This window comes from Propithecus coquereli, unplaced genomic scaffold, assembly GCF_000956105.1.
Source record: "Propithecus coquereli isolate 6110/MARCELLA unplaced genomic scaffold, Pcoq_1.0 Scaffold205, whole genome shotgun sequence".
Lineage (NCBI taxonomy): Eukaryota > Metazoa > Chordata > Mammalia > Primates > Indriidae > Propithecus > Propithecus coquereli.
In genome coordinates, this window is record NW_012145523.1 from 2435438 (window position 1) to 2449018 (window position 13581).

Consider the following 13581-nt stretch of genomic DNA (forward strand, 5'->3'; position numbering starts at 1 on the left):
TTCTTATAATTTTTATACCAACAGTGATGGTAGTCTATCATGTATCAGTTTTCACATAATTTTCAAGATTCTTAGTTACTAAGGGAACATAGACTATTACTGAGTTAATTAGTAAATAATCTTTGGATATTTGGACAATTTCTACTAATAGAATACTAAAACATTGGTCAGTGAGCATAGTTTTACAAATATATGAAGATGTATGTGTGTGTATATATATATATACACATACATATATACATCTTTGCTGATTATACTATGTTGCGGTGTGACTATACCTTGAGATCATGTTAAGCATGGTTTCTCAACAAAGGTACCATTGACATTTGACCAAATAAACTCTTTGTTGTGGGGGCTGTCCTGTGCATTGTAGAATATTTAGCAGCATCCCTGCCCTCTTGTCTACCACTGCCCCTCCTTCCACCAGACATGACAATCAAAATATCTCCAAACACTGATATTGGTGTACCTTGTCTTATTGCACTTTGCTTTGTTGCACTTTGCAGATATTGTGTTTTTTATAAATTCGACATTTGCGGCAACCCTGCATCAAGCAAGTCTATGGGCACCATTGTTTTCCAACAGCATTCTCTCATTTCGTGTCTCTGTGTTACATTTTGGCAATTCTCCCAATAGTTCAAATGTTTTCATTCCTTTATCTGTTATGGCAATCTGTGATCAGTGGTTTTTGATGTTACTATTATAATTGTTTTGAGGCTCCCTGACTGTGCCCATATATGACGGCAAACTTAATTGACAAATGTGTGTGTTCTGACTGCTCCAACAATTGGCCGTTCTCATCTCTTTCCCTTTTCTCAAGCCTGCCTATTTCCTGAGACACAACAATATTGAAATTAGGCCAGTTAATAACTCTGAAATGGCCTCTAAGTTTTCAAGTGAAAGGAAGAGTTGCCCATCTCTCACTTTAAATCAATGCTAGGAATGATTAAGCTTAGTCACGATGACATGTGTAAAGCCAAAATAGACTGAATGCTAGACCTTTTACACCAAATGGTTAGCTAAGTTATGAATGCACAGGAAAAGTTCTCGAAAGCAATCAAAAGTGCTATTCCTATCAATCAAGGGGGAGGCAGGAGGGGATGGGTGAAATCCTACCTAAAAGGTACAGTGAACACTATCTGGGTGACGAGCACACTTACAAGCCTGACTCAAGCATTACAAAAGCAATCTTTGTAACTGAAAACATTTGTACCTCCATAATACCTTGAAATAAAAATAAAATAAAATAAATGTTTTTAAAAGGTTCTATTTCAGGAAATACACAAATGATAAAAAAATTGAAACAGTCTTATTGCTGATATGCAGAAAGTGTTAGTGGTCTGGATGGAAGATCAAACCAGCCACAATGTTCCCTTAAGCCAAAGTCTAATCCAGAGCAAAGCCCTAAATCTCTTCAATTCTATGAAGGCTGAGAGTGGTGAGGAAGCTCCAGAAGAAAAGTTTGAAGTTAGCAGAGGTTGGTTCATTGGGTTTAAGGAAGAAAGCCATCTTTGTAACATCAAAGTGCAAGGCGAAGCAGCAAGTGTTGACGGAGAAGCTGAAGCAAGTTATCAGAGGATCTAGCTAAGATAATTAATGAAGGTGGCTACACTAAACAACGGATTTTCAATGTAGATGAATTGGCCTTCTATTGGAGAAAGATGCTATCTAGGCCTTTCAAAGGTAGAGAAAAGTCAATGTCTGGCTTCAACGCTTCAAAAGACAGCCTGACTCTCTTATTAGGGGCTAATGCACCTAGTGATTGAAGTTGAAGCCAGTGCTCATTTACCATTCCAAACATCCTAGGGCCCTTAAGAATTATGCTAAATCTACTTTACCTGTGCTCTATAAATGGAACAACAAAGCCTGGATGATGGCACATCTGTTTACAGTATGGTTTACTGAATATTTTAAGCCCACTATCTACTGAATATTTTAAGTTCTGAGACTTACCATTCAGAAAAAGTTTCTTCTGAAACTCTTACTGCTCATTGACAATGCACCTCCTCACCCAAGAGCTCTGATGGAGATGTAAAAGGAGATTAATGTAGTGCCTTCCAACAAAACATCCATTCTGTAGCCCATGGATCAAGAAGTCATTTCAATTCTTGCTATTAAAGAAATACATTTCACAAGGCTATAGCTGCCATAGATAGTGGTTCTTCTGATGGATCTGGGCAAAGCAAATTGAAAACCTTCTGGAAATAATTCATCATTTTATATGTCATTAAGAACATTTGAGATTCATGGGAGGAGGTCAAAACATCAACGTTAACAGGAGTTTGGAAGAAGTTGATTCCACTTCTCATGCATAACTTTGAGGGACTCAAGACTTCAGCAGAGCAAGTCACTGCAGATGTGGTGGGAAAAGCAAGAGAACTAGAAGTGAAGCCTGAAGATGTGACTGAATTGCTGCGATCTCAGGATAAAATTTGAACAGATGAGGAGCTGCTTCTTATGGATGAGCAAAGAAAGTTGTTTCTTGAGATAGAATTGATTCCTGGTGAAGATGCTGTGAACATTGTCGAAGTGACAACAAAGGATTTGGAATATTCCACAAACTTAGTTGCTAAAGCAGCAGGAGGGTTTGAAAAGACTGACTCCAGTTTTGAAAGATGTTCTACTGTGGGTAAAATGCCACCAAACAGCATTGCATACTACAGAGAAATCTTTCACGTAAGGAAGAGTCAATCAATGTGGCAAACTTCATTGCTTTCTTACTTTTGGAAATTGCCACAGCCACACCAAACTTCAGTAACCATGACTCTGATCAGTCAGTGGCCATCAACATTGAGGGAAGACCTTCCGCCGACAAAAAGATTACAACTCGCTGAAGGCTCAGACGATTGTTAGCATTTTTAAGCAATAAAGTATTTTTAAATTAAAGTATGTACATTGTTTTTTAGACATAATTCTATTGCATGCTTAATAGGCCACAATATAGTGTAAACATAATTTTTGCACTGAAAAACAAAAAATTTGTTTGACTAGCTTTATTGTGATATTAGCTATATTGTAATATTCACTTTATTGAGCTGGTCTGGAACCCAATCCTCAATTTCTGTGAGGTATGCCTGTATTCCCTGGAGGCAAAATTGAGAACTAATTGCTTTAATGAAAATGTTCGTTTCTGCCATTTCAGGAATGTGATAAAATGATACGTGTAATTATAGGGAGTCATACTGGGTGTCCTCTGCCAACTTACTAAAATGTTCAATTTTGACAGTTCTACTCCTCCTGCACCCTGTTCTCTCTGTTATATAGAAGTTAGTTACTTCAGCTAAAACTTAAAATTAATGAGTGATTATGACTGTTAAAAAAAGAATGGCAGAAAAATATGATTGTGTATAAAAGGTAATGGAGTGTATAGGATGAAAAAAAAAGAGAGGATTTTGTCCAAAAATTAAGTATCTTGTTCCAGAACATGAACAAAGATAGTGAAGGTTAAAACTTGAGTGGATTTATACAATTGTAGAAGGAGTGCAGATAATGATTTTGTTGCCTTGATTTATAATAAATATGAAAAAATGAACCTAAAAATAAGCATGATATGTTTAAAAAAATTGGCAAAGTTGGCTCAGTTTTGATGAAGTAATTTCATAAGTTTAAAAAAAAGAAAGAATTCAGTAAATTCTTATGGCAAAATATTAATACAAACTTAGAATTTGGTCTTCTTTCCATTAAAATTGATCTTGTAGTATTTGGTCTGCTCTTAACAAGGGGTAAGAATGGTTATTATGTAATCTGCTCTGGTAGCAGAGATTCTATGTGTCATTAGAATAATTTGCTTTGGCCGCTTTAGTAATGTTCTTATTTTTTTTTAAATCCTCACTGAAAGAGCTAAAGTCATGAAACTTCTTCTTCATTTATTTTAATGTATTCCATTGTCACTTTGATTAATAAGTAGCCTAGCTAAAACTATTCATGTACTCTAGTGTCTATGAATCTCTTTTAGTAAATTACCAAGTTTCCTCTGATAGCTCTTTTGATTTTTGTCTTTTCAAGATGAGATTCTAAAATTGAGAAAAAAACTTTCAAGATGTCTTTTATACTAAATAATTTGGGGGATTTTCCAAAGAGGTCCTTGGAAATCACAAAGATTTGGAGTTTTGAAAAATTTATGTATTAATTTCTATTGCTGCTGTAACAAATTACCACAAATTGAGTGGCTTAAAACATCACAAATTTTATTCTCTCACAGTTCTGGAGGTCAGAAGTCCAAAATGAGTTTTAGTAGGTTAAACTCAAGGTGTTGGCAGTGCTGGTTCCTTCTGGAGAATTTGTTTCCTTGCCTTTATCAGCTTCTAGTGGTTGTCTGTATTCCTTGGCCTGGGGGCCCTTCCTCCATCTCCAAAGCACATTGATCTCTGCTCCCACCATCACATCACATTCTCCTCTATGTTTTACATAACCCTTATGATTACATTGGGCCTATCTCAATAACTCGTGATAATCTCCCATCTCAAGATCCTTAAATTATTTGTCATATAATGTAACATATCCATAGAGTCTGGGGATAGGACATGAAGATCTTTGGCGGGTCGGTTATTCAGCCTACCACACCTTATCAAAGGAGAAGTACCAGAAAAAAATGAGGTTTTCTGGTAAACTCCTGTTTACCACCAGTAGCTCCACATCCTTGTAGAAGCTGCAGAGAAAAGTTGTTAAATAAAAGGAGAAACTCAGCCTGCTTTAGGTTACTTTTGTATGAATAAAACATTATTAATATAAGTACATTTTATAGATTGTACACTTTTGCAAGGCAGATTGAAAGACTAAAGATTTGTGTTTTTATGCCCAGAGAAAACACTGGTCAAATCATTAAGAAAGAATTATAAATTATACCTCCAACAGAGGATTTACCCTTCTTTATTCCATTTATTGGTTACTGAAATAAATTAGCCACATTCATTTAGTTTTATCATCAACAGGTGATTTCTGTTTTTCCCTCTTCTTTGCCTGAAGGCTTACTCTAAGCCTCAAGATGAAAAATAAGTCTTTCACAAGAACATTCTCAGAGCTTAATGGAAAGGACTAAACCAGGTATCCCTAACTACTGATATTTGAAGACATAGACTCAAGGATACAGCCTTTGCAGCCTAACTGAACATTACTCAGCAACCATGAAACTGTCCTGGAGAACTGAGGCGGGACACCAAGGCACTTGCTAGTTCGGAAGCAGATGACTTCCAGGAAAAGTGTTCTGCTGACCCACCAGGCAGCAGAGTAAGACTTAAGTGAGAATAGGATGTACTGAACTGATGGGGGAAATTTCATGTGGCATTTGTTTGGATTATTCTTGGAATTATTCTTAATCCTCTACTGGTGCTTTATGCTGTAAGGGTGATGACAAATCCACCCTTAAGGAACAGGACTGTACTTCGTATGTGGAATCAATGCCCACAGATTTTTTTCTAGGAAATAGGCTGCTACCTGTTCTGTGGCTTTCAAGTTTCTAGGCTTAAGGACAGCAGAGAAGATTAGGAAGCTTAGCAGATTATCCAGACTTCAAGGAGAAAAAAACATCCCAAATATCTCTTGGAATTGATTCCTAGTTTTATTCCACTGTGATCCGAGAAGATATATGGTATGATTTTGATTTTTCTGAATTTGCTGAGACTTGTTTTGTGGCCTAAGATATGATCAATCTTGGAAAAAGTCTCATGTGGTGGGGAAAAGAATGTATATTCTATAGTTTTGGGTAGAATGTTCTGTAAATGTCTCTTAGTTCCATTTGTTCTAAAGTCCCATTTAAGTCTTATATTTCTTTGTTGATTTTCTGCTTCAATGATCTGTTCAGTTCTGTCAGAGTGGTGTTGAAGTCCCCAGAAATTATCATGCTACTGTCTACTTCTTTGTTTAGATCTAGTAGAGTTTATTGAATAAATCTGGAAGCTCCTGTGTTATGTCCATGTATATTTAGGATTATTACATCTTCTTTACAAATTGCTTCCTTTACCACAATGTAATGACTATCTTTGTCTTTTTTTTTTTTTTTACCATTGTTGATTTAAAGTCTATTTTATCTGATATGAGAATGGCTACACCTGCTCGCTTTTGGTTTCTATTTGCATGGACTTTTTTCCCCATCCCTTACCTTGAGTTTGTGAGAGTCCCTGTGAGTTAGATAGGTTTCTTGGAGAGAGCATGCAGTTGGGTTGTGTTTTTACATCGATTCAGCCAGTCTATGTCTTTTAAGTGGGGCATTCAGTGTTTGTATTGATATGTGGGATACTGCTCTGTTCATCATGTTGAATGATACCTTGTTTTGTTTTGCTCTTGTATTACTGTTTCAGGTGTTTTTACACTAGTGGGTATCTATTGTCCTGTTCCATGTATAGTACACTTTTGAGCATTTCTGGTAGGGCAGGGCTAGTGGTGACAGATTCTCTTAGTGTTTGCTTGTCAGGAAACGTCTTTATTTCTCCATCGTTTATGAAACTTATTTTGTAGGATATAAAATTCTTGGCTGGTAGTTGTTCTGTTTTAAAAAGCTAAAAATGGGGCCTCAATCCCTTCTGTCTGGTAAGGTCTCTGCTGGAAAGTCTGCTGTTAGCTTGATGGGTTTTCCTCTGTAGGTTAGTTGTTGCTTTTGCATATAGCTTGTAGAATTTTCTCCTTCACTTTGACTTTGGCCAGGTTGATGACTATGTGTCTTGGTGATGTACCATTTGCTATGAATCTTCCCAGTGTTCGATGACCATCTTTTATCTGGATATCTGAATCTCTGGTGGTACCAGGGAAGTTTTCCTCAATAATTCCCTCAAATAGGTTTTCCGTGCTTTTTGCTTTTTCTTATTCTCCCTCAGTGATGCCGACAATTCTTATATTGGTTCATTTCACATAGTCCTATATAATTCACAGTGATTGTTCATTCTTTATTCTCTTTTCTGCATGTTTAACTGACTGGATTAGTTTGAAAGCTTTGTTTTCAAGCTCTGAAATTCTTTGTTCTGTGCAGTCTAGCCTATTGTTAAAGCTTTCTGCTTTATTATGAAATTCCCTAAATGACCCTTTCATTTCTTTAAGTTCTGTTATATCTTTTCTCATGTTGTCTAGCTCTTTAGCAAATTTTTCATTTTTTTCATTCATCTTCTGAAACATTTTTTTTTTTGGCTTGTGTTGGTTTTCAACTTTCTCATCAATCCCATTCATCTTATTTGCCATCCATATTCTGAATTTCATATCTGACTTTTTAACAATTTCCTTTTAGTTGGGATCTGTTGCTATAGATCTATTGTGATCCTTTGCAGGTGTCAAACTGTATTGTTTTTCATGTTGCCAGAGTTCTTTTGCTGTTTTCTTCTCATCTGAATCCTATTCTCTTAGGTCAGGGCAGATAGATTTACAGTTCACCTGTTCTCCTTTGCTGGGAACTCTCCTATGTAGTGAGAAGGAGGAAAGGTGCCTAGATGGCACTTTTATGTCCTACTCCAGAAGATTGTTCTGGCAGGAAAGGGGTGGATGCATTGATAGCCTATATTGCAGTTGTTCTGCATTGTCCCCCTTCCCCTGTGATTGTCACAGTCCAAGCCAGTGCTGGAGGATCTTTGAGTGGAGTGGTAGGTTAGTCCCCAGGCCACTGTTGGAAGCTTGGGCAGGGGGCTGGGAAAGTCCCTCTCCTCAGAGCTGGGCATTGAAGGAGATTGTTCTTCCTGTGCTTCTCCAGTGGCAGAGGCAGCTGGGCAAGGCTATCTAGGAAGTGGCTGTCAATGTCAGGGCTGCAGGCATTTGCTCTGCCCAGGTCCGGATGCAATGGCAACATGCAGCTAGCGGGCCTGTGGCAGAGCATTGGACCACAGGAATGGGTCCCACTAGGTGGCAGGCAGGAGCCATGGGGACTGGGCCATGGGGCAGGATGTGAAGTGACTAGGGTTTCTCCCCACACAGGTTGCATTGAGGCAGTTGCCACAGGGTTTCTCAGGTGGCCTCAGCGGCACCTGCTCTGTTGGAATCCCCCATCAGGGGGGCACTCATCTCCCAGGCATGGGGCCTGTGAGAACATCTGCTCTCCCTGCTCCTTCCCTGGCCCAGCAGGGGCTATGTGGAGGCAGCTGCAGCAAAGCTGAGCCCTACGTGGACCAAGCACTCTGGACTTGAGAGCTCAAAATGGCATCATTTGCGTCAACTTGGGAATGGAAACCAGGGTCCCTGCTATACACACTCTCCAGTGCGATGTCACTGCGTAGTAGCCAAGCAGCTCCCTGATTAGTCCGGAGGTCTCCAGTGGTGGCGAGGGCCCCCTCACAGTTCACATCACAGTGTTCACAGGGGAAGCGTGGAGACACCCAGGACTCTGTCCTTTGATCCTTCTCCATGTATAGATGCCTCCCTCAGGTACCTTCCTATTTTGCCAAGTAGATCACCTCATCTTCCTCTCCTTCACTCTGAGTGTCTCCTGATGATTTACAAGGCTCTCTCAAAGAAGGTCCATCTGTAGGTGGGCATCTACATGCAACTTTCGATCCTCTCCTTGAGAGCGGTGTGTACAGGCTGCTTCTAGTCTGCCATGTTGGCCTCCTCCTACCTGAGATTCTATATGAAACTTCCAGACAGAAGTTAATTCTCTGGCCATGTAGTTGCTAAGCACCATGTAAGTCTAGATTGGTTAACCACACTCAGGGAGTCTCACATCTGTAATTAAGACGTCTTACTGAACCTGTGTAAATTAATCAGACCAAAACAAAAAGTGATCAGCCTCTCTTTTTTGTGATCCAAAATAAGCCTTAGAAATAGTTTGTGATCATCTTTGAAAACTCCCCTGTCCTGTGTTAAAGGACAGTTTGTTGTTGTTGTTTAAGGTAAAATCATGACTCATACAAATACAAAATGAACACATATCAAAGATTTTATTGAGTGTATTAATTAATGAGAAAACCAGCAACATATTCTAATCATGTCAAAAGAAAATTCAAAGAACACATATGTAGGCAAAAAGGATCCTGAAATGGAGCAACAAATAGATGTAAATTGGCTTCTTTATGGGAAATGGAGGGAAAACCAATTGTCTCTCCACTAGACAGAATTTATTTGCATGTTTATAAATAAGATTCATTTTCATTGCTAGTTATCAACAGCTAACAGAGTTGTAAAGAGCTCAAAGCAATGAAAAGTAGAGACATCCCAGAAGGGTACACTAGAGGGAAGACTCAATCATCATTTATTTATTTATTGAGCCCCTTTCTAAGTCTTTCACAATTTTGCCAGCACCTGTGATGCCCAGCCTCCTTCACTCTTCTCAACTCTCTTTCAGTATAAGGCTTCTAAGCCCATCTTGTGACGTTTGGATTTCTTGTTCCTTTCCCTTAAGAAGACGACTCAAGCCACGTTAGTACTAAGAAATCCCAGTAGGAGTCCTTTCCCACTACTTTCTTCACCCAGACCAGCTGGGTCTGGTTCCCCGAGGACTGCCTCTGCAGCCTCACATGCCTTCCCATGGGGCCCCGCTATGCTGACTCCTTGAAGACCCTGAGCCTCAAAAAGAAAACACTGTATTAACATGAAGTGACAAGCCCCTTAATCAGGGCTGAAAGGCAGTTCCTGTCTCCCATGGTGGAAAAGAACAAAACTCAGAGTGATCGTAATAACTTAGCCCCATCGAAGGGGTTATCCAATTAGACAAGCACCCTCAGGGTTGGGCCCCTCTGAGGCGCCCAGTTTGTGGACTGTGGATAGACAAAGTCCCTAGTGCCTAGAACATGGCCTTTTCTCAGGCTGTCCCCAGCTGGAGAACTCTTAACTCTGTGCCACCTCTCTGCCCCAAGGCACATCCTTTTCTTCTCTTAGAGCCATTTTAAAAGCTACCTCCTATTTCAATAATGTTAGCTTTGCTACAGTCAGCTGAAGTCATTTTAGATCCTGTCAAGACTTCACATAGACATATGCAAATATACGCAAATGAGGCACTCCATGGAGTAATCAAAATAAAATCTAGTAGCCTTAAATAGACACCAAATAATGGTCCTAGGAGAGGCAATTAATTCTATTGTTTACAACCACTCCCTTTGTTAGCTAATTTTTTTTTCCCCAAATGAAGAGGCAAATCATTTTCTTAGCTTCTCTGCCAGAAAGACAAAAAAAAAAAAAAAGACATTCATTATCTGCCTCATTGTTGTCTGTAACATCGACAAACAATTTCTATTAACAAGAGGAAAAATAGTTCAGAAGTGGGGCCACAACTTGTAAGGCTTATCACAGTCTGGCCACCGCCCGCCATTTCAGCCTCATCTCATCCCCCAGCCTGCCCTTCCCACAATCTCAGCACCTTCTCAACTGAATTCCCTGCAGTCCCACAGTCCTACTGGTGCCCAGTCCTCTCTCGGGAGTGACATGCTGTTCTCTCTGCCAGAAAGCAGAACACAGTCTCGCCTTCAGGGGCCCACCACCCAGTCAGGCAAGAAGACACATAAACCAGTGACTAGGTGGCTACACAATCAGAGTCACGAGTGCAGTGACGACGCGAGTGTAAGTGACACACATCAGGGCATGAGAAGGAGAACCGACAGCCAGCTGGAGGTGGAGGGGTCAGAGAAGAGTCTGGAAGACGTTCCACCTGAGCTGAGGACTGAAGGAAGAACAGGAGGCAAGCCCTGGCAGAGCAGAAACCTAAAATATGTCATGTAATGGGCTGTATTCGAGAGGACGACTAGGAGTTACGGGTGGGAAGCAACGTGTAAGGCCAGGAGGGACAAGGAATGAAGCTGGAGGGGTGGAGGGGCAGAGCCTGGAGGACTGGATTTCCATGTTAAGGGGCTTACACTCCAGCCACTGAAGAGCTTTTAGTGGGTGAGTAATGGGATAAGCTTTTCTTCTAGTGTCAAGACCACCTGTCTGCACATTCACAGAAGGAGAAAAGAGGGCACAGACTGAAGGGAGAGGCTCCCAGCCTGGAAGCTGATGCAGTAGTACCTGAGAGAGGTCGTGGTGGCTTTGATTGAGGCAGTGGCAGGCACAAGAGAGGGGACCGCATTTTAAAGATAATAAGGGTGGAGAGAATCGACTGGACTGATGGTTAATTAGAATGGAGAAAGTGCTGGGATAAGAAAGAAGTAGGAGTGGAAATTAACTCACGGTTTCTGTTGGGCAACTCTGAACATACTGGCATTCTGCACTGAGATGGGGCACAGGAATAGGAGTTTGGGGGGAAATATTGAGTACTATATAGAATGTACTGAAATAAGTGCCTGATGCCAAGTAGGCTGGCACTTGGCAGTCATGTGGAGTGTGAGTTTAAGGGGACATAGTAGTGGGGCCCAGGGGACCCCTTAAGAAGGTAGTTGCCAGTGCAGGAAAAAGACAATGTGGGCCGAAGTCGAACAGTGACAGCAGGATTATGAAGGGGCAGATTCAAGAAATATTTACGAGGTACATTGTTTCTTTCCTCTTCATTCTCCACTATTCAAACATTATTCACAAGCCCAAGACTTTTATGGAATGAGTAATCACAAACTAGAAAATTTTTGATGGCAAAAACTGTGGCTTGTGTTGTTAATGTCCTTTTTCCATTCTGATATCTAGAGTCTTCTCAAAGTTCATGCAAGAAATGTGTCAAAGGAGCCTTCCATTCATCTCATTTTGCAGGAGTAATGGGAAGATTTACCGACCAAGACTCTGCTTAACCAAACTTGAGCCAAGTTGCTGAAACTTCTCCTTGGCCCGTTTGTGAGCTCCCTCATAAAACACAGTTTGAGCAAGAACACTGCTAAGTTAGGGTAGCGTGATCCCCATTCTCCATATAGGATCCCCTTCGATATCTGATCAGGTTCCTCATGCTCCACCATCCCCAGGTGCTGTCTGATCACTCTGGCCTGCCTTCAGCAAGAATCTCTCCTGTCCTTGATATTTCCTGTTTTATATATATATTTATATACTGACTCCCCACCCTGCTCTTTGGCTGTAAATTCTTACCTGGCCCTTGATGTATTGGGAAATAAACCCAGTTCTATACTGAGGTCTCTTTTTCCCTACGGCAATAGTCCTGAATAAAATCTGTCTTTACCATGTTAAGTATTGTCAAACTCTATTTTTTTCTTTGACATTACCCAAGTCCCATAGCTAATGAATGCGGTGGCAGAGCTAGCACTAGAAGAATCCCTCTGGTTTCTGAGCCTCTACCCTTCCCACCACACTGTGCTGTTGCTGATCTCTCAACTTTGCATTTACTTGTAAATATTTAAACAACCCTCAAAAGATTGACAGAACATCAGAGAAGCCACACTTTAAACAATCCATCCTTATCCCCAAAGGTACATTAGAGATAAAAATCATAAAATTAATAGTTACTTACCCAGGATCAATATATTTCCTGGTTGAGATAAGTGATTGTTTTTGGACAGAACATAAAAGAGAACTGCAAGAGTGAGAGCAACTAGGTGTTGCTGACTGACAGAATAGTCAAGCTGGGGGCAGGGGGAGCTGTCAACAGAACGTGAGGAACAGAGGCCAGCTTCAGCCAGGCCAATCCTTAAAACCTGTGTCACGACATGCCCCTGGGAGGGATGGGAATAGGAAATTAGTAACCAAGCCCTTGAGACTAAGAACTCCAAATCTGGAAACTTTCAGGAAACCCAATTTCTTACTCTGGGCCCCCACATTCTAGGTGCTCTCTGACTTGGCATCAACATTTTCATCAGATAATTTTTAATTGATTAACCTTGCATGAATGTCCCTAGCCTAGAGTAGACATCCCCCAAAGGACCTGCCATTCTAAAGAAAAGTCTACAATCAAAAGAGAAGAGGGTATGTTCAAGTAATATGGCCCTAGTTTAGGAGTAAAATCACATAATGTATATAGGTTATAAAAATCCCTAAAACAGGTCAGCTTTATTTAAACTATTTTATCATGAAATGAGAAAACCTTAAATTGCTGTACTAATTAATGCAATGAATCTCAGGTAAAATACCATATTCTTTATGAACCACTTCTACCTTCAAACTATGTCAAGAGCAAGAGTTCACTAAATGCATTCTTTTTAGAAGCTGTTTTAATTTGGAAGTGAAAAACCATATATACTCATTATTTCCATGGTAACTATTTTCTTACTGAATGGAAATAGCATAATCAACATTTAAGAACTTCTATTTCCTGAAATGTTCATCTTACAGGAATATCAGTTTTATCCACAAGTTATATACAGTGCCTTCTCCTTTTATTTTCTTTTTTTAATTAAAATTAATTTTGGTAAATTTTGCATCTCTGCAATAGAAAAATGGTGTGGCAGTTTTGTTGCTCTATCATTTATAAAATATATTCCCTAAGTATTTGAATATTTTGATATGATAACTGAGCATGCCTCTTTTCCTCATAGTGTTGAGAATTTGAAATGTTTAAAAAGATAATTCAGTCAATATTTATTTTAAGTGTGTTTAGCAAACACTTCAAGAAAACGCTTTGTCTGTGTTAAAAGATAATTTTTAGAAAAAGGTAAAATCATGACTTTCATACAGATACAAAAATGAGTATGTGTTAAAAATTTTTATTTACTCATTTTGACAGAACCAGATGACAAAGGCTCTCCCCTTGGCTATACTTTAGTCTAGTCAGGCTCCTCTGAGCCATCTTCTTTTTTTTTTTTTTTTTTT